A 21,004-nucleotide genomic window follows, 5' to 3' on the forward strand; every position below is an offset into this window, starting at 1 on the left:
AATGTTTAGAGGAGGGTGCTTGTGTTTAACCTGTAGTGGTGTGGAATGTAGTTTCAATTAGGAAAACTTTCAGCTGAAAATAACAGAAAAGCAGATGTAAACAGTGACATAAACAGGATGGGAGTTTGTTTTTTCTCATATAACCGTAAGTCTAGAGGCATAGAGTAGCTGGTGTTGGCTCAGTCATTCAGCAATGTCAGGAGTAGTGTCTCTTGAATTCTTTGGACATTCTCCATTATTGCAAAATAGATGCCCGAATTACTGGCAGTATACCACATTCAAGGCTACAGGGGTACTGGGAAGGAAGCCAGGGAAGGCCACGCCATCTGCCTCTTTTATCAGGAATGCAGTATCTTTTCCCAAGGCAATTTTTAGATTTCACTGGGCACAACTGTGTTATATGACTATCCTTAGGAAGCCAGGAAAGTATTTAGTATTTTATAGCCCAAGTATTAGGGACAGAAAAGGGAGAAGGGGTTGAAAATGGGTGTTATCTAGTGGTATCTACCACAAGTAAAACAAACAAACAAACAAACAAAACCAGAAAACCTTCAGTTAGATTGCTAGATTCACTAATATTTTGAAAAATTTTAAATAAATTAGTCATTGAGAGTTTTTTGTTTGTTTCTTTTAGCTGTCAATACTTCGCTCTGAGTTTTGCTAGGCTACCTTGAATTATGGTGTATTTCTATTAATAGTTCATTTTAAGTGATCAGTAGATGTGGTAGGCAGGATAATAGTGACCCAAAGATGTCCATGTCCCAATTCCTAGGACCTGTGAATATGTACATTACATGGCAAAAGAGAATTATGATTGCTAAACAGCAGATAGAGAAATTATTCTGGATCATTCAGGTGGTCACTTTAAGGACTGCACTTCTTGAAAATGAAAGTGGGATGCAGAAGAGGTGTCAGTAAGAGATGTGATGATGGAAACAAGGTCAGAGATGCAGTGTTGCTGTATTTGGAGATGGGGGAAGAGGGCCATGAGTCAAGGAATGTGGTAACCTCTAGAAACTGAAAAAAGCAAGGATTCACCCTTCTAGCCTCCGGAAAGGACTGTAGCCCTACTGATATCTTGATTTTAGCCCAGTGAGACCAGTTTTGGACTTCTAACTTACATAACTGTAAGATAAAGAAATGAATGTTGTATTTTCCTCTAAGTTTGTGGTACTTTGTTACAGCAGCAATAGACGACTAATGCAGATTTTGGTACTGGAAGTGGGGTGCTGCTGTAACAAATACCTGAAAATGTGGAAGTAGTTTTGGAACTATGCAGTGAGCACATCTGGAAGAATTTTGAGGTGCATGATAGAAAAAGCCTAGATTGCCATGACAATAAAAATATGGATGTTAATGACTCTATTAGACTTAGAAAAAAGTGAGGAGCAGGATAGAGAAAACATTTATCATCTTAGAGAATATCTAAATCATTGTGAACATATGGTGAAAATGCATTAAAGGTGCTGGCTCAGAGGAAAATGTTGGGAATTGAAGGAAAAGGGATCCCTATTATAGTGGCAGAAAGCTCGGTAGGCTTGTGTACTGCAATTAGGTGGAAAGGAGGACTTACAAACAGTGAACTTGGATGTTTAACTGAAGAGATTTCCAAGCAAAGTGTTGAAGGTATGGCCTAGTTTCTTTTTGCCACTAATAGCAAAATTTGAAAGTAGAGACATAAATCAAGAGGAGACCTGTTAAACAAAAAGGAACCAGGACTTGATGATTTTGGAAATTCTTAGTCTACCCAAGTGGCAAAGGGTGCTAAAGTCAGGAGTTTCACTGTCAGGAAAATGTGCTCTAGAGAAAAAGCCAAAGGAGTCACTGCACAACCTTTTGCTGAAACCTCAGAAAGATCAAAAGGTCAGAGCGTTCACTCACACGAAAGGCTGAAGAGATCAAGAGGTGTGACTTGTAGATTCCCTTAGCATCTAAGTAGAAGCCAGAAATAGAGATGGGATGATCTAGGCAAGATCTGTGGAGGAGCCTCTTGTCTAATGGAGTGAGTCTCTGTACTTACACAGTAGACCCACAAGGTTTTTGAGAATTCTACGTCAGCAGCAACTCAAAGGGAGAGAGAGAGAGGATGAAGTGAAAGACTCAAAGAGGAGGCAAAATTCCTCTTCATTTGTGGATGTATGGAATTAGAAAAGAAATGAGAGGATGAAGTGAAAGAAGGCTATCAGAGCCCCAAAATTCTACAGGCAGGAAACAAGCCAGTGGAACTACTCAGCTTTAAATACATGCTGGTTACTCTTTTTGAAAAAGGAAGGATGACTCTGAGGGCAAAGGGGCAGTCCCGTAGGGTGGAACTGAGAACTTTACAGAATTCTGCCCATGCGGAGACGTATTCCAGGTTGCCTAACTGGATTTCAAAATTGCTTGGGACCAATGACGTCTTCCCTTTCACTTTCTTTCATTTTGAATGGGAATATCTGTAACTATATTCTACGGCAGTCCCATCCTTGTATGTTGGGAGCAGGGGATTTCTTTTCTAATTCCATAGGTCCAAAGATGGAGAGGAATTTTGCCTCAGGATGGATTATACCAAGAGTCTTACCCATACCAAATTTAGATTTTGATAGTAAGATTGAGATTTTTGAATCCATGAGATTTAGATGAGACTTTGGACTTTGAATTGATGCTGCAGTGTGTTGAGACTTTGGGAGGATCTTAGAAGGGGGTGAATGAATGTATTTTGCTTGTGAAATGGACACAGCCCTAATGACGCAGTGATTTTAACCCAGTGAGACTTATGTTGGACTTCTGATCTACAGAACTGAAAATAATAAATTCATGTTGTTTTAAGCTACTAATTGTGGTAATTAGTTACAGCAGGAATAGGAAACTAATGTTATAGATGACCTTTCTGTATGCATAGAAAATTTGTTGGCTTGGCAAGAAACCATGGAGATTAAAAAAACCTGAAGGCACATACTTCACAAATGAATATATGCAAATGGCCAATAAGCACAATGTTCTCAATATTATTAGTCACCAGGAACATGCAAATTAAAAATCTTAATGAGATAGGCTGGGCGCAGTGGCTCACGCATGTAATCCCAGCACTTTGGGAGGCCAAGGTGGGCGGATCACAAGGTCAGGAGAACAAGACCATCCTGGCTAACACGGTGATACCCCATCTTACTAAAAATACAAAAAATTAACCGGGCGTGGTGGCAGGCGCCTGTAATCCCAGCTACTTGGGAGGCTGAGGCAGGAGAATCGCTTGAACCCGGGAGGCAGAGGTTGCAGGAGCTGAGATCATACCACTGCACTCCAGCCTGGGCGACAGAGCGAGACTTCGTCTCAAAAAAAAAAAAAAAAAAAAAAAATCTAATGGTAGCATACCAACTAGAATGGTTAAAACAAAAAAGCTTGACAATACCAACATAAAAAAGCCTATTCCAGTACTGAACATCTGGAACAACTGAAACTGCTATACACTGTAGATAGGAATGTAGAATGATACAACCACCTTGGAAAAGTTTTGGCAGTTTCTTATAAAGCTAATTATATACCTGCCCTGTGACCAGTAATACCCCTTCTAGGTATTTACTCAAGGAAAATGAACACATATATGGCCACAAAAAAGACTGTACAAGAATGTTGTAACAGCCTTATGAGGGTTCTTCAAAAAGTTTACGGGAAGTGTGTGTTATGAAAAAATATCCATGGAGTTTATATTAGTCCATTTTCGTACTGCTATAAAGATACTACCTGAGGCCGGGCGCAGTGCCTCCCACCTGTAATCCCAGCACTTTGGGAGTCCGAGGTGGGGCAGATGACTTTAGGTCAGGAGTTTGAGACTAGCCTGGCCAACATGGGGAAACCCTGTATAAAAATACAAAAATTAGCTGGGCGTGGTGGCGCATGCCTGTAGTGTCAGTTACTCAGGAGGCTGTGACAGGAGAATCGCTTGAACCTGGGAGGCAGAGATTTCAGTGAGCCAAGATCACACCACTGCACACCAGCCTGGGCGACAGAGTGATACTCCATCTTAAAAAAAAATATATATATATATATATAAAATATGCACACACACACACACATATATGTGTATATATATATATAATCTGAGACTGGGTAATTTATAAAGGAAAGGGGTTTAGTTGACTCATAGTTCCCCGTGGCTGGGAAGACCTCAGGAAACTTACAATCATGGCAGAAGGGAAAGCAGGCACATCTTACATGGCGACGAGAGAGAAGAGAGTGAAAGCACAGTGAAACTGCCATTTATAAAACTATCAGATCTCATGAGAACTCACTATTACGAAAACAGCATGGGAGAAACTGCCCCCATGATCCGATTATCTACCTCCCTCAACACGTGAGGATTACAATTTGAGATGAGATTTGGGTGGAGACAACAGAGCCAAACCATATCAGAGTTCAAAATTTTTTTGCACTACAATATAAACTCATGACTAACTTATTAATAGCATGTCCGAACAGTATCTAGCTTGAGACACTAATACATCTGTTTGAAAAGAATCCATTTCAGAGCAGCATCAATTCTGCTAAAATTGAAGCAAGAACAAACATTACATTTATGGTGAACTTTGGGTAGAAGAATGGTGAAATTATTGACGTGTTACAAAAAAGCATGGCAATAGTGACCCAAAGAAATCAGCAGTTTACAAACGGATAAGTTGTATTGAGAAGGGATGAGACAGTGTTGACCACGAAGCCCTTCATCTTCAGCAGCAGACCATCTACATCAATTTTTGAAACTAACAGCAGCAATAGCCAATGTATAGACACCTCATTTGGTTCAGCCTTACCAAATTCTGACTGATAAAATTAAAGTTGACAAACTATTTAATGGATGTCAAGACTATTGCATCTAGATTGGCTGCAGGCAAGAGCAGAGCTTTAAGTGGAAGTTTTAAATAAGTGAGATCAAGATGATGAGGCATTTCCTTGAGGAACTGTAATAGGAGAAGAAATGTGACTAGCAGTCCAATCCTGAAGACAAAGTATGATCAAAGCAATAGCTACCAAGAGGTGGAAGTGGTGCAGTCAAAGCAAAAGTGGACCTGTCAAAAACAGAAGCCATGGCAATAGTTTTTGGGGATGCTTGAGGGATTTTGCTTGTTAACTTTCTGGAGGGCCAAAGAATGATAATAGCTTATTATGAGAGTATTTAGAGAAAGTCGGCCAAAGCTTTAGTAGGAAAACACTTGGGAAAGCTTCACCAGAGAGTCCTTCTCCACCACAACAATGTGTCTGTTCATTCCTGTCATCGCACAAGGGCAATTTTGCAAGAGTGTCCATAGGCATCCACCTTAGAGTTCTTATCTGGCTTCTTCTGACTTTCTTTTGCTTCCTAATCTTGAAAAAAATCTCTAAAGGTCACCCATTTTTCTTTAGTTAATAATGGAAAAAGGGTGAGTGTGGGTGTTTGTGCCTGGATGGGTGCCGGGGCTTCACCTCCAAGGCAGATCCTCAGGGCAGTGGCTGGATCATGGCTGAGGTGATTGAGCCCCTGGAGCCTCTAGTGCCTGTGGACTTGGGAAGTCACGAGGCAGTGGTGCAGCTGGAAAAAGCCATCATCTTCGCCCATGGGCTCCACGCTGTGGACACCGACAGGTGGAGCCCATGGAGTCGGTCCTGGAGGGCAGATGTCTGTACCTGAGATCCGACAATGTAGTAGAAGGCAACTGTGCTGAAGAATTACTACAAAACTCCCATTGCGTCGTGAAGGAGTATTTTGTGGCTCCCCAGGTAATATCTCTTTGCCAAAGCTGGATGAACAAGAGGCTTTCTCACACAGCCGAGTAGCTCATTCTGCAAAGGGGGTACTCTGTGAATACGTGGAAGCATAATGACAACATTTTCTTACCATGAACACTAAATTTTCCTGCTTTTTCCAGTCACTTGAAAAAATGGGTGCTTAAGCATTTCTTTTTTTTTTTTTTTTTGAGATGAAGTCTCTCTTGTCCCCCAGGCTGGAGTATGATGGTGCGGTCTCGGCTCACTGCAATCTCTGCCTCCTAGGTTCAAGCGATTCTCCTGCCTCAGCCTCCCTAGTAGCTGGGGTTACAGGCACCTGCCACCATGCCCGGCTAATTTTTGTATTTTTAGTAGAGAAGGGGTTTCACCATGTTGACCAGGTTGGTCTTGAACTCCCAACCTCAGGTGATCCGCCCACCTCGGCCTCCCAGAGTGCTGGGATTACAGGTGTGAGCCACTGCACCTGGCCAGCATTTCTTAATAACGGACTCTTCTGAAGACAGAATTGGGAAATATCTGGCGCCAACAAGGCAATGAGTTCCTGATGCTAACTGAAGTAAAAGGAAAGCAAAAGTCAGCTTCCAAGGAAATAGCTTCCAAGGTATTCAGTTAACAGGCCTGTTCAGTATGGAAGATACTATTTATCCCCCTTTAACTCTCACCAAAGGACTATACCAACTGCATGAAAGTGAACTTTTACATCTATGTAAATGGTAGGCAGAGCATCTTGATCACTATGTGACAACCTTGGCTATCATTTTCAGTTGCTATTTGAATTGATTTGAGTAGCCCTATCTTCACTGAACATACCTGAATTTGTTCCTAGGTACCCACTTTGTTTCTAGAAAAGGGCTAACTTTCTAGTATGGTTTGAAGAGTGTTGCAAGTAGCCTAGAGCTTGTAAACTCCTAACCTAGAACCATCTGCCATCCCACAAAGTGATTATATGCAAAAGGGGTACTAGTCATACCTAGTGTTTCTCTTTCTGAAAAGAGAACTTATCCTAAAAGTAGCCCTGGGCCTGGGACAGAGTAGCCCTTTCCACCCCCAAAATGATTATTAAATTGACATGAATCCAAGATCGTGGAGTTTTTTTGCTTTTTGTTTTAAAACTCAGATACCAAGGATAAATGAAACCTATTTCGGGATTCATTCTCTAATAGATTCTAAGTAATAGAATCAGAGAGAGACTTTTCCTCTAACCAGACTGCCAAAGTTGATTTTGGCTAAGAATTTCCCAATGATCTTTGTGCTGCTGCTCGTTTCTTTTGTTTTTCTGAGACAAGGTCTCTCTCTGTCACCCAGGCTGGAGTGTAGTGCTGTAATCATAGATCACTGCAACCTCCAACTCCTGGGCTCAAGTGATCCTCCCACCTCAGCCTCCTAAGTACCTAGGACTACAGGTGTGTGTCACCATGTCCAGTTAATTTGTGTGTGTGTGTGTGTGTTTAAGTAGAGGTGGGGTCTTGTTATGTTGCCTATCTGGTCTTGAACTCCTGGCCTCAAAGGATCCTCTGACATGCCTTGGCCTCCCAAAGTGCTGGGATCACAGGCGTAAGCCACGATGCCTATCTTGTTGCTCATTCTTAAAAGTCTGTGTTTGTTTTTCCTATACCCTTCTTTCATCTGCAGTGCTTCTTTTTTCTTTAAGGCAGCTTAATTTACAAGCCTGGTCTTGAATTAAAAGAGAACCCCGAACCTGCTCTTGGAGTTGAAGTTCTCAAACCAACAGCAGAGCAACTATCTTGATCCCCATACAAACAAAGTTATCTACTCCTGCTCCTTAAAAAAAAAAAAAAAATGTAAAAATGACTGCATTGACTTGCTTACATTCCCAGCAACTTCAGTTGTTTCGGGATGGACTAAATGACTGGTATCATCACTTTAAAATGTATCTTGAACTTGATGGAGCTATGTCGATAAATAAAATTTATAATTTTTAAATTTTTATTTTATTTTATTTTTATTTTTATTTTTTTTAGACGGAGTCTCACTCTGTTGTCCAGGCTGGAGTGTGGTGGTGCGATCTCGGCTCACTGCAAGCTCCACCTCCTGGGTTCACGCAATCCTCCTGCCTTAGCCTCCTTAGTAGCTGGGACTACAGGCACCCGCCACTACGCCCGGTTAATTTTTTTAATTTTTTTTAGTAGAGACGGGGTTTCACCGTGTTAGCCAGGATGGTCTCGATGTCCTGACCTTGTGATCCGCCCGCCTCAGCCTCCCAAAGTGCTGGGATTACAGGCGAAAGCCACCGCGCCTGGCCTATGGTTTGTTTTTGTTTTGAGATGGAGTCTCGTTCTGTCACCCAGGCTGGAGTGGAATGGTGTGCTCTTGGCTCACTGCAGCCTCCGCCTCCCAGGCTTAAGCCTCCCAAGTAGCTGGGATTGCAGCTGTGTGCCACTACGCCCAGCTAATTTTTGTATTTTTAGTAAAGATGCATTTCACCGTGTTGGCCAGGCTGGTCTCAAACTCCTGACCTCAAGTGATCTGCCCGCCTCAGACTCCCAAAGTGCTGAGATTACAGGCGTGAGCTACTGTGCCCAGCCATTAGGTTTATTTTTGAATTCCATTTTTCCACAAACTTTTTGAAGTCCCCTCATATTTGTGATAGCCCTAAACTGTCAACAACCCAAATGCTCATTAAAGAAGAATGAACACATTGTGGCATATTCATGCAATAGACTATTACTCAGCAATAAAGGGAAAAAATTGCTGATTCAGGCAACAACATGGATAAACTCCTAAAACATTTATGTTGGAAAGAAAACAGATACAAAAGAATATATATGCTGGATGATTCTCTTGGTGTAAACTCCAAGAACAGCCCAAACTCATCTGTGGTGATAGAAATCAGAAGTCTGTTGGGTTAGAGGAAATTGATTGGAAATGGGCATGAGGGAACTTTCTGGGGTAATGGAAATATTCAGTATTTTTGTTTTGGATGGAGGTTACATAGATGATCACAATTGCCAAAACTGATTTAACTTAATATTTAAATTGTACATTTTATTGTATAAATTACAACTCGGTTAAAAAAAAAGAGATTTAGTGTCTTAACTAACTAAATGTATATTGACAACCTGATTATACTGTTCTACTCATTACAAGAAGGCAAACCCTTATGTGATGGGACCCATCCAGTGAAAGTCTGTCTCTGAAGCTAGCATAGAATTCTGGAATTGAGTCCTGAGGAATGATCCATCACTCACATTAGGGAGTACTCGGGAGAGTGGGCATCAGTATGTGATAAGTTACGTCCTAGTTTCAGAAAATCAAATGAAAAATTCAAAGACCATGGTTTAGAAAGAAAGAAATGGGTTGTAGAAGCTGTTATCAGGCAGTTTTGAAATCAATTGTGGGGATAATGTGTGGATTTGGGTAGAGGGAGAAAAATACTTTGCGCCTTCTAAGGAAACTAAATGTTAAAAGTTCATCCACTTAGTAAGAAATATACAAGCCTGAAACAGCTTTTCTATTTGAATGGTGCAGCTGTTCCTGAATAATTACTTCTGAAGATTTACTGCCAGGAGGTGGTTTAGAAAAAGAGGGGAAATGAGATACTATTATGACTTAACCACCACTGTAGTGAAACTCCTCTCAAAGATTTCCAGTAAATTCTTACTTAGTTAATTTTAAAAGTTAATTTTCTGTCCACATTTTACCTGACCTCTCTCCCAGTTTTAACATGGTTAAATACTTCCTGGAGTTCTGCCATCTCTGGCTTTCAGAAACCATAGTCCTGGATTTCCTCTCCTCTTTGATTTTTCCATTTTATTCTATGATACCTCAGAAGTAAATGGCTGGTTTTCTTCTGCCTGTCATCTAAATGTCGGTATTCCCTGGGGTTCATATCAGTGCTGTAGCTCTTTCCCAGACTCATCATGCTCTTTGATACCCTTTATATTTGTACATGCTTCTCCCCGTGCCTGGAATTATTCTGTTTCCTTTTCCACATAGCTCAAATACATGTCATTATAGGTACTGACTTCCTCCTTCTTTCTTTCTTTCTTTTTTTTTTTTTTTTGAGATGGAGTCTCACTCTGTCGCCCAGGCTGGAGTGCAGTGGTGTGATCTCCACTCACTGCAAGCTCCGTCTCCCGGGTTCACACCATTCTCCTGCCTCAGCCTCCCATGTAGCTGGGACTACAGGCGCCCACCACCTCGCCCGGCTAATTTTTGTATTTTTAGTAGAGACGGGGTTTCACCGCATTAGTCAGGATGGTCTCGATCTCCTGACCTCGTGATCCGCCCGTCTCGGCCTCCCAAAGTGCTGGGATTACAGGCGTGAGCCACCGCGCCTGGCCTCCTCCTTCTTTCTTAACAGATTAGTCATTGTCTTCTCTGTTGTTCCTTTTTTTTTTTTTTTTTTAAGAGATGGGGTCTTGCTATATTGATTAGGTTGGTCTTGAACTCCTGACCTCAAACAGTCCTCTCATCTCAGCTCCCAAAGTGCTGAGATTATAGGGGGGAGCCACTACACCCAGCCTCAGTTGTTCTTATAACACTTCTTTTTTTTTTTTTAACCTCTTTTCTGTTATTTTAATATATTGCACTATAATTATTTGCATAGTTTTTCTGCCCTGTGAATTATTCATTCCTTGAGAGAAAGAACCACATATAACTTTTTTCATCAATACCTGGAAAAGTGTTTTGTGTTATTAGATATGCAATAAAAGTTTGTTGCATGAGTTAAACAAAGGATAATCCATTTTCTGTCTTCAAGCAAGGGAGCTGAAATCAAAAGGTTTATTTATTTCCCTCTCTACCTTACGAAAGCAGTCACACAGGCAGAAGTGGAGAAAGGTGGGTTAATGCGTGTTGAGAAACCTTTCAGTCTCCTACTTCCCTTCTCTTTTTCCTGCCCAGTTTGCAAGCCAACTTTCCTGATTTATTTGGATTAACACTTATTTTATTTTAAAATGAATTTGTGGCAGACTTTTCAGGAAAGATGATGAAGTGATGCCAAATCATAAAATTTCCTTCTCCAAAGCCTAATGAAATGAACAACAGTGAATAAAAGTGAAAGCCAGGAGACTTCTAATTCTAGCAGAGATAAAATAAGGCTACTGGAGCCCATCTTTCCCAGTGGTTACAAATAATAATAATGATAATAATAACCCCAAACAAAAAAACAAAAACAATTACCTGAGGCCTCCAAACAGTAAATATAGTAGGTGAAATAGGGAGATAAAACAATACCTAATGAGCGACCAGTATAACAACAGTGAGTTTCATGGTTAATTTTCATCTTTATACCTTGAGTTTGACCCAAGGGCAGTCTCAATCAGGGAACTATATAGTAGGTGTGGTCAACAGAGACTCAGAAAGAAGCGCATCTCTCTGGCCTGAGCACAGTTTCCAAATAAAAAAGGTTGATGGTGACTGCAAGCTGGAGAGCTGGGGGAAAATCCTTGTTTGTTTGTGTTTTTCTCATTTTCTTTCCTAGTCCTGTCCTGAGGTCAGCCCTAGTTGTGGAACAACTTTACTAGGATACAACAGCAATATTGTGGGCACTTAAAACCCTGAGAAGAAACTGACCACTGAGAAAAGGGACGGCTGTTAGGTGAAGAGTGGGGGAAAAGCCACATTATTTTTTTCTTTCTATCTTTTCTTGCCTCTTCATCATGAGGGTGGACCCACTTGCATAGTACAGGGAGCTGAAACTCTGAGAGAACCCCATATTTCTGGCTGACGAGCTGGGAAAGGTGTCTTTGACAGCCAGAGGGTATGGGAGAAATGACATGAGGAGGGACATGGAGGAATGGATACCTTACCAGAGCACTACATGTATGGAATATTCCTAAAGAAGCATAGCAGAAGCTTTGAAGTATGAACTGACATTGGAACCAATATGCACAGAAGGCCAAGCAGAACTTGTAATCTGAAACTAACTGGGTTGATTCCTTGCTAAAACAAAAAAGTCAATAGTCCCCGGAGGCTTTTAATAGGATCCAGAGTCTCATGACCTAATATTCAAAATGTCCAGGATGCAATCCAAAATCAGTCAACCAGGAAAGGAAATTGGTTCCCTTGAACCAGTGTTAATCCCTACAACTGCGTCATTTTGGGGTTGGTATCTATTGATTGGAAAAAACTTGGAAATTTGCAAGGGAAAAGATAATGATACCCCCAAAATGACCCAGTTGTAGGGATTCTTAAATACTTTAAAGCAGCTAGTGCAACCATGTACCATAAAGGTGGACACTCTTGAAATGAATGGGAAGAGGAATTCTCAGCAGTGAGCTATATATAAAAAACTAAATGAAAATTCTAGAAATGACAGACTATAATATGTAAAGTAAAAAAATTCATTGGCTCAGACGTGGAGGTGTGGCTAGCAAGATGGCCGAATAGGAACAGCTCTGGTCTGCAGCTCCCAGCGAGATCAATGTGGAAGGTGAGTCATTTCTGCGTTTCCAACTGAGGTACCCGGCTCATCTCACTGGGACTGGTTAGACAGTGGGTGCAGCCCCTGGAGGGCAAGTTGAAGCAGGGTGGGGCGTTGCCTCACCCGGGAAGTGCAAGGGGTTGGGGAACTCCCTCCCCTAGCCAAGGGAAGCCATAAGGGACTGTACCTTGAGGAATGGTGCACGCTAGCCCAGATACTATGCTTTGCCCATGGTCTTCAAACCTGCAGACCAGGAGATTCCCTCAGGTGCCTATGCCACCAGGGCCCTGGGTTTCAAGCACAAGACTGGGAAGCCATTTGGGCAGACACTGAGCTAGTTGCAAGAGTTTTTTTTTTTCATACCTCAGTGACACCTGGAATGCCAGTGAGACAGAACTGTTGACTCTTCTGGAAAGTGGGGTGAAGCCAGGGAGCCAAGTGGTCTAGCTCAGTGGATCCCACCCCCACGGACCCCAGCAAGCTAAGATCAACTGGCTTGAAATTCTTGCTGCCAGCACAGCAGACTGAAGTCAACCTGGTACACTTGAACTTAGTGCAGGGGGAGGGACGTCTGCCATTACTGAGGCTTGAGTAGGTGGTTTGCCCCTCACAGTATAAACAAAGCCACCCAGAAGTTCAAACTGGGCAGAACCCACTGCAGCTTGGCAAAGCCTCTGTAGCCAGACTGCCTCTCTGGATTCCTTGTCTCTGGGCAGGGCATCTCTGAAAGAAAGGCAGTAGCCCCAGTTAGGGGCTTGTGGATAAAACTCCTATCTCCCTGGGACAGAGCACCTTGGGGAAGGGGCGACTGTGGACGCAGCTTCAGCACACTTGAATGTTCTTGCCTGCCAGCTCTGAAGAGAGCAGCAGATCTCCCCGAACAGCACTCAAGCTCTGCTAAGGGTCAGACTACCTCTTCAAGTGGGTCCCTGACCCTTGTGCCTCCTGACTGGGAGACATCTCTCAGCAGGGGTCAACAGACACCTCATACAGGAGAGCTCCAGCTGGCATCTGGTGGGAGCCGCTCTGGGACAAAGCTTCCAGAGGAAGGAACAGGCAGCAATCTTTGCTGTTCTCTGCAGCCTCCGCTGGTGATACCCAGGCAAACAGGGTCTGGAGTGGACCTCCAGCAAACTCCAGCAGACCTGCAACAGAAGGGCCTGACTGTTAGAAGGAAAACTGAAGGAATAGCATCAACATCAACAAAAAGGATGTCTACACAGAAACCCCATCTGAAGGTCACCAGCGTCAAAGACCAAAGATAGATAAATCCACGAAGATGAGGAAAAACCAGTGCAAAAAGGCTGAAAATTCCAAAAACCAGAATGCCTCTTCTACTCCAAAGAATCATAACTCCTTGCCAGCAAGGGAACAAAACTGGACAGAGAATGAGTTTGAATTGACAGAAGTAGGCTTCACAGGGTGGGTAATAACAAACTCCTCAGAGCTAGAGGAGCATGTTCTAACCCAATGCAGGGAAGCTAAGAACATTGAGAAAAGGTTAGAGGAATTCCTAACTAGAATAACCAGCTTAGAAAGAAAATAAATGACTTGATGGAGCTGAAAAACACAGCACGAGAACATCGTGAAGCATACACAAGTATCAATAACCAAATTGATCAAGCAGAAGAAAAGATATCAGAGATTGAATATAAATGTAATGAAATAAAGCGTGAAGATAAGATTAGAGAAAAGGAATGAAAAGGAATGAACAAAGCCTCCAAGAAATACGGGACTATGTGAAAAGACCAAACCTATGTTTGATTGGTATACCTGAAAGTAATGGGGAGAATGGAACCAAGTTGGAAAACACTCTTTAGGGTATTATCCAGGATAACTTCCCCAACCTAGCAAGGCAGGCCAACATTCAAATTCGGGAAATACAGAGGACTCCACAAAGATACTCCTTGAGAAGAGCAACCCCACGACACATAATCATCAGATTCACCAAGATTGAAATGAAGGAAAAAATGTTAAGGGCAGCCAGAGAGAAAGGTTGGGTTACTCACAAAGGGAAGCCCATCAGACTAATAGCAGATCTCTCTGCAGAAACCCTACAAGCCAGAAGAGAGTGGGGGCCAATATTCAACATTCTTAAAAAAAAGAATTTTCAACCCAGAATTTTATTTACAGACAAACTAAGCTCCATAAGTGAAGGAGAAATAAAATCCTTTACAGAGAGGCAAATCCTGAGAGATTTTGTCATGACCAGGCCTGCCTTTCAAGAGCTCCTGAAGGGAGCACTAAATATGGAAAGGAAAAACAAGTATCAGCCACTGCAAAAACATACCAAATGGTAACGATCATTGACAGTATGAAGAAACTGCATCAACTAATGGACAAAATAGCCAGCTAGCATCATAATGAAAGGATCAAATTCACACATAACAGTATCAACCTTAAGTGTAAACTGGCTAAATGCCCCAATTAAAAGACACAGACTGGCAAATTGGTTAAAGTGTCAAGACCCATTAGTGTACTGTATTCAGGAGACTGATCTCACATGCAGAGACACACACAGGCTCAAAATAAAGGGATGAAAGAATATTTACCAAACAAATGAAAGCAAAAAAAAAAAAAAAAAAAAAGCAGGGGTTGCAATCTTAGTCTCTGATAAAACAGACTTTAAACCAACAAAGATCAAAAGAGACGAAAAAGGGCATTACATAATGGTAAAGGGATCAATGCAACAAGAGCTAACTATCCTAAATATATGAAATATATATGCACCCAATGCACCCAGATTCATAAAGCAAGTCCTTAGAGATCTACAAAGAGACCTAGACTCACAATAATGACTCCCACACAATAATAGTGGGAAACTTTAACACCCCACTGTCAGTATTAGATCAATGAGACAGAAAATTACCAAGGATATTCAGGACTTGAACTCAGCTCTGGAGCAAGCGGACCTAATAGAAATCTACAGAACTCTCCTCCCCAAATCAACAGAATATACATTCTTCTCCACACCACATTGGACTTATTCTAAAATTGACCACATAATTGGAAGTAAAACACTCCTCAGCAAATGCAGAAGAACAGAAATCGTAAGAAACAGTTGCTCAGACCACAGTGTAGTCCTGTTAGAATTCAGGATTAAGAAACTCACTCAAACCACGCAACTACATGGAAACTGACCAACCTGCCCCTGAATGACTACTGGGTAAATAAAGAAATTAAGGCAGAAACAAATAAGTTCTTTGAAACCAATCAGAACAAAGACACAGCATACCATAATCTCTGGGACACAGCTAAAGCAGTGTTTATGGGGAAATTTATAGCACTAAATGCCCATAGGAGAAAGCAGGAAAGATGTAAAATCGACACCCTACCATAACAAAAGAACTGGAGAAGCTAGAGCAAACAAATTCAAAAGCTAGCAGAAGACAAGAAATAACTGAGATCAGAGAAGAAATGAAGGTGATAGAGACACAAAAGACTCTTCAAAAAATCAATGAATCCGGAGCTGTTTTTTTGAAAAGATTAACAAAATAGATAGACCGCTAGTCAGACTACTAAAGAAGAAAAGAGAGAAGAATCAAATAGACACAATAACAAATGATAAAAGGGATCTGACCACTGATGCCACGGAAATACAAACTACCGTAACAGAATACTATGAACATCTCTATGCAAATAAACTAGAAAACCTAGAAGAAATGGTTAAATTCCTGGACACATACACTCTCCCGAAACTAAATCAGGAAGAAGTCAAATCCTGGAATAGACCAAAAACAAGTTCTGAAATTGTGGCAGTAATTAATAGCCTACCAACCAAAAAAAGCCCAGGTCCAGACAGATTCACAGCCGAATTCTACCAGAGGTACAAAAAGGAGCTGGTACCATTCCTTCTGAAACAATTCCAAACAATGCAAAAAGAGAGACTCCTCCCTAGCTCATTTTATGAGGCCAACATCATCCTGATACCAAAACCTGGCAGAGACACACCAAAAAAAGAAAATTTCAGGCCAATAACCCTGATGAACATCAATGTAAAAATCCTCAATAAAATACTGGCAAACCGAATCCAGCAGCACATCAAAAAGCTTATCTACCACGATCAAGTTGGCTTCATCCCTGGAATGCAAGGCTGGTTCAGCATACACAAGTCAATAAATGTAATCTATCACATAAACAGAGCCAATGACAAAAACCACATGATTATCTCAATAGATGCAGAAAAGGCCTTCGATAAAATTCAACACCCTTCATGCTAAAACTTTCAAAAAGCAGGTGTTGATGGAACGTATCTCAAAATAATAAGAGCTATTTATTACAAACCCACAGCCAATATCATACTGAATGGACAAAAGCTGGCAGCATTGTCTTTGAAAACAGGCACAAGAGAAGGATGCCCTCTCTCACCACTCCTATTTAACATATTATTGGAAATTCTGGCCAGGACTATCAGGCAAGAGAAAGCAATAAAGGGTATTCAGATAGGAAGAGAGGAAGTCAAATTTTCTCTGTTTGCAGATGGCATGATTGTGTATTTAGAAAACCCCATCATCTCAGCCCAAAATCTCCTTAAGCTGATAAGCAACCTCAGCAAAGTCTCAGGATACAAAATCAGTGTGCAAAAAATCACAGGCATTCCTATATACCAGTAATAGACAAACAGAGAGCCAAATAATGAGTGAACTCGCATTCACAATTGCTGCAATTGCTACAAAGAGAATAAAATACCTAGGAATTCAACCTACAAGGGATGGGAAGGACCTCTTCAAGCAGAACTACAAACCACTACGAACCACTTCTCAAGGAAATAAGAGAGGTCACAAACAAATGGAAAAACATTCCATGTTCATGGATAGGAAGAATCAATATTGTGAAAATGGCCATACTGCCCAAAGTAATTTATAGAATCTATAGATGCTATCCCCATCAAGCTCCCATTGGCTTTCTTCACAAAATTAGAAGAAAACTACTTTAAATTTCATATGGAACCAAAAAAGATCCCACATAGCCAAGACAATCCTAAGCAAAATGAACAAAGCTGGAGGCATCACACTACCTGACTTCAAACTATACTACAAGGATACAGTAACCAAAACAGCATGGTACTGGTACCAAAAGAGATATGTAGACCAGTGGAACAGAATGGAGGCCTCAGAAATAACATTGCACATCTACAACCATCTGATCTTTGACAAACCTGACAAAAACAAGCAATAGGGAAAGGATTCCCTATTTAATAAATGATGTTGGGAAAAGTGGCTAGCTGTATGCAGAAAACTCAAACTGGACCCCTTCCTTACACCTTATACAAAAATTAACTCAAGATGGATTAAAGACTTAAACGTAAGACCTAAAACCATAAAAACCCTAGAAGAAAATCTAGGTAATACCATTCAGGACATAGGCACGGGCAAAGACTTCATGACTAAAATACCAAAAGCAATGGCAGCAAAAGACAAAATTGACAAATGGGATCTAATTAAACTAAAGAACTTCTGCACAGCAAAAGAAACTATCGTCAGAGTGAACAGGCAACCTCCAGAATGGGAGAAAAATTTTGCAGTCTATCCATCTGACAAAGGGCTAATATCTAGAATCTACAAACAACTTAAACAAATTTTCAAGGGAAAAAACGACCCCATCAAAAAGTGGGCGAAGGATATGAACAGACACTTCTCAAAAGAAGAGATTATGAAATAAAGCTCATCATCACTGGTCATTAGAGAAATGCAAATCAAAAGCACAATGAGCTACCATCTCACACCAGTTAGAATGGTGATCATTAAAGTCAGGAAACAACAGATGCTGGAGAGGTTGTGGAGAAATAGGAATGCTTTTACACTGTTGGTGGGAGTGTAAATTAGTTCAAACATTGTGGAAGATAGTGTGGTGATTCCTCAAGGATCTAGAACCAGAAATACCATTAGACCCAGTAATCCCACTACTGGGTATATACCCAAAGGATTGTAAATCATTCTACTATAAAGACACATGCACACGTATGTTTATTGCAGCACTGTTCACAATAGCAAACACTTGGAACCAGCCCAAATGCCCGTAAATGATAGACTGGATACAGAAAATGTGGCACATATACACCATGGAATACTAGGCAGCCATAAAAAAGGATTAGTTCATGTCCTTTGCAGGGACATGGATGAAGCAAGTAAAGACTTGCTCTGTTGTCCAGGCTGGAGTGCAGTGGCATGACTCCTCGTGCTCAAGCAATCTTCCTACCTCAGCCTCCTGAGTAGCTAGGACTACCGGCGCACACTACTATGCCTGACTAATTTTTTATTTTTGTTTTTGTAGAGAGAGGTCTCATTATGATGCTCAGGCTGGTCTTGAACTTCTGGCATCAAGTGATCCTCCTCCCTTGGCCTCCCAAAGTGCTGGAATTGCTGGGATGAGCCACTGTGCCCAGCCTAAAGACTTTCTTACACAATAAAAACTGATAATTTATTGGTAGCTGTCTTACTCTGCAAGAAATGTTAAAGGATATTCTTCAGATAGAATATGATACCAAGCAGAAACTTGGAGCTACACAAAAAGAACATTGGAAACAAGCCAAGGCAAAATCACATTCACTTTTTTCTTTTTGAAAAATTATTCTGGACAATATATGTCTAAAACAAAAAATAGTAGTGTAATGTGTTTAAAGCATATGTAAAAGTAAAATATATTAGAACAATTGCACAAAGAATAGAAGGAAAGTATTGGGAATGTACCCTTGTGAGGTTCTTATTCTAGCCACGAAGTGATACTCCGTTAGTTGAAAGTAGACTGATTAAGTAAAGATATAAATTATAGACCCTGGGGCAACAACTAAAAAATAAAGAGGTATTAACAATAAGCTAGTAAAGGAAGTAAAATGGAATAATAAAAATAGTTCGTACCAAAGTTATTAAAAGAAAAAAGTGCTCAGTTAACCGAAACTCAGGCAGAAAGGGGGCGGGGGTAGAGGAGGTGGACAGAGAAACAAAGACCAGATGGAACAAATATAAAACTAGCAAGACAACAGACTGATTTAGTAATGATAAAACTCTAGTGTCCTGCAGAACAACGACAACAAAAACAAAAAACAAACCAGCAAGACCACAGGTTTCAATCCAGTCATAATCAGTAATTAATAATGAATTGTCTAAACACACCAGCTAAATGACAGATACTGACTTCTAGTTAGTTGAAGACGATGAAGGCTGTATACTAATCAATGACTCAAAATCTCCCTAAATGATAAGGAACAATTTTATAACTACAGTTGTTTTTAGTAAAACTACACCCTCAGAGTTATTTCAATTCAGAGAATACTCAAAAGTACAAAACCTCTTGAGTAAAAAGAAAAACTGACAAATGCCAGTGTGGTAATTCCTCATCCCTCCCCTGAACCGCACCCCCCTGTACCCCCAAAGTCTTTGGGGCAAGCATTGGCCAACCACTAAAGTTGTAGATAGATAGAAGAGGGAGTTTAGCAACCACCAGGCGGGAACAACAACTAGAAAGATTAAAGTTGTTGCTGTGAGTGGTAACTATCTGAGGCTGGTATCATGAAGACGGTAAAAAAAATTGACCAAGGCAGGTGTAGGTAAAGAAAGACAGATTCTTTAAAAAAGTGAAAACATGTTGCTAGGGTGCAATGGCCCAGTCAGCAAGAGCAGAGCTGACTTCAGGGAGACAAAGGCTTGTTGGGGATTTTATAGGATGGTGCTCGTGCTGTGCTGAAGAGGGCTTTGTGCAGTACTGATAACACCAAGGTTGCAGTTAGCTAACTTGCATTTTTCTGTTAGCTGATGGTCTAGTGATAAGTTGGGCACAGGAAGATTGTGAGTTATTTGTGCAGGAGGGCTGTGTGTCCTGGACCACGAAGAAAGGCCAACTTACAGCTTATCTGCGTTCTCTTTTTGCTTTTCCTTGGTCCTGGCAGCCTGACTTTTCCCTGATTAGGACTCCACAGTTGTAATTCAGAAAATACTAAAAAGTTAGTGGGGAAGATAAGATCATTTACTATAAGAAACAGATTTCAAAGTATACTTGATTTAAAGATTTAAGCACAATAGAAAAGCTTGGGCAACATGGTGAAACCCCATCTCTATTAAACAAGGAAAGTACATAAATTACATGGGCATGGTGGGTGTGCTTGTGGTCCCAGCTACTCAGGAGGCTGAGATGAGAGAATCACTTGAGCCTGGGAGGTGGAGGTTGCTGTGAGCCAGTATCATGCTACTTTACTGCACTCCAGCCTTGGCAACAGAGCGACTCTGTCTCAAAGGCTATACACACAATTTGAAGAGAAATATTCAACATAAAAGAGCAAGTGTAATTTAAAAAGGCCAGCACAACATAAAGGGACAGTGTTCCAGACATACACTTCTCCAGGAGAAAAAAGGCAAAAAGGAAAAAAGTAGTGCCTTTTGGCAATCAGGTGGTCAACGGGAAAGAGGAGGAAAGGTAGATAGTCAGGGTTCTTCAAGGTCTTAAGTGTAAGAGTTAAAGAAAGAGGAAAGAAACATGAAAAGCAGCTCAACAGTCAAAGACAGGTTTATTTTGGAGAATAAACATGAGAGGGGCTTCTGGCTGATTTTGGTCAGGAGCGCTCTCTCTTACAGACTAAATATTTATTAGCCAGGCATGGTGGCTCATGCCTGTAATCCCAGCACTTTGGGAGGCCGAGGTGGGTGGATCATGAGGTCAGGTATTCGAGACCATCCTGGCTAACAAAGTAAAACCCTGTCTCCACTAAAAAAACAAAAAAAAAAAAAAAAAAAGCCAGGTGTGGTGGCAGGCGCCTGTAATCCCAGCTACTCGGGAGGCTGAGGCAGGAGAAACGGTTGAACCTGGGAGGCAGAGGTTGCAGTGAGCCAAGATTACACCACTGCACTTCATCCAGGCTGGGTGACAGTGCGAGACTCAGTCTTAAAA

The 21,004-nt window shown here is 41.2% G+C and overlaps 1 protein-coding gene and 1 pseudogene across 1 annotated transcript in view; both read left to right on the forward strand.

Annotated features, from left to right (window-relative positions):
- COPG2 (coatomer protein complex, subunit gamma 2) overlaps nucleotides 1–21,004 on the forward strand; it is a 164,301-nt gene that overhangs the window by 19,797 nt on the left and 123,500 nt on the right. The window lies entirely within an intron of this gene.
- Nucleotides 1,201–5,903, forward strand: LOC105550905 (annotated as a pseudogene).

This window comes from Mandrillus leucophaeus, unplaced genomic scaffold, assembly GCF_000951045.1.
Source record: "Mandrillus leucophaeus isolate KB7577 unplaced genomic scaffold, Mleu.le_1.0 Scaffold5, whole genome shotgun sequence".
In the NCBI taxonomy this organism is placed as follows: domain Eukaryota; kingdom Metazoa; phylum Chordata; class Mammalia; order Primates; family Cercopithecidae; genus Mandrillus; species Mandrillus leucophaeus.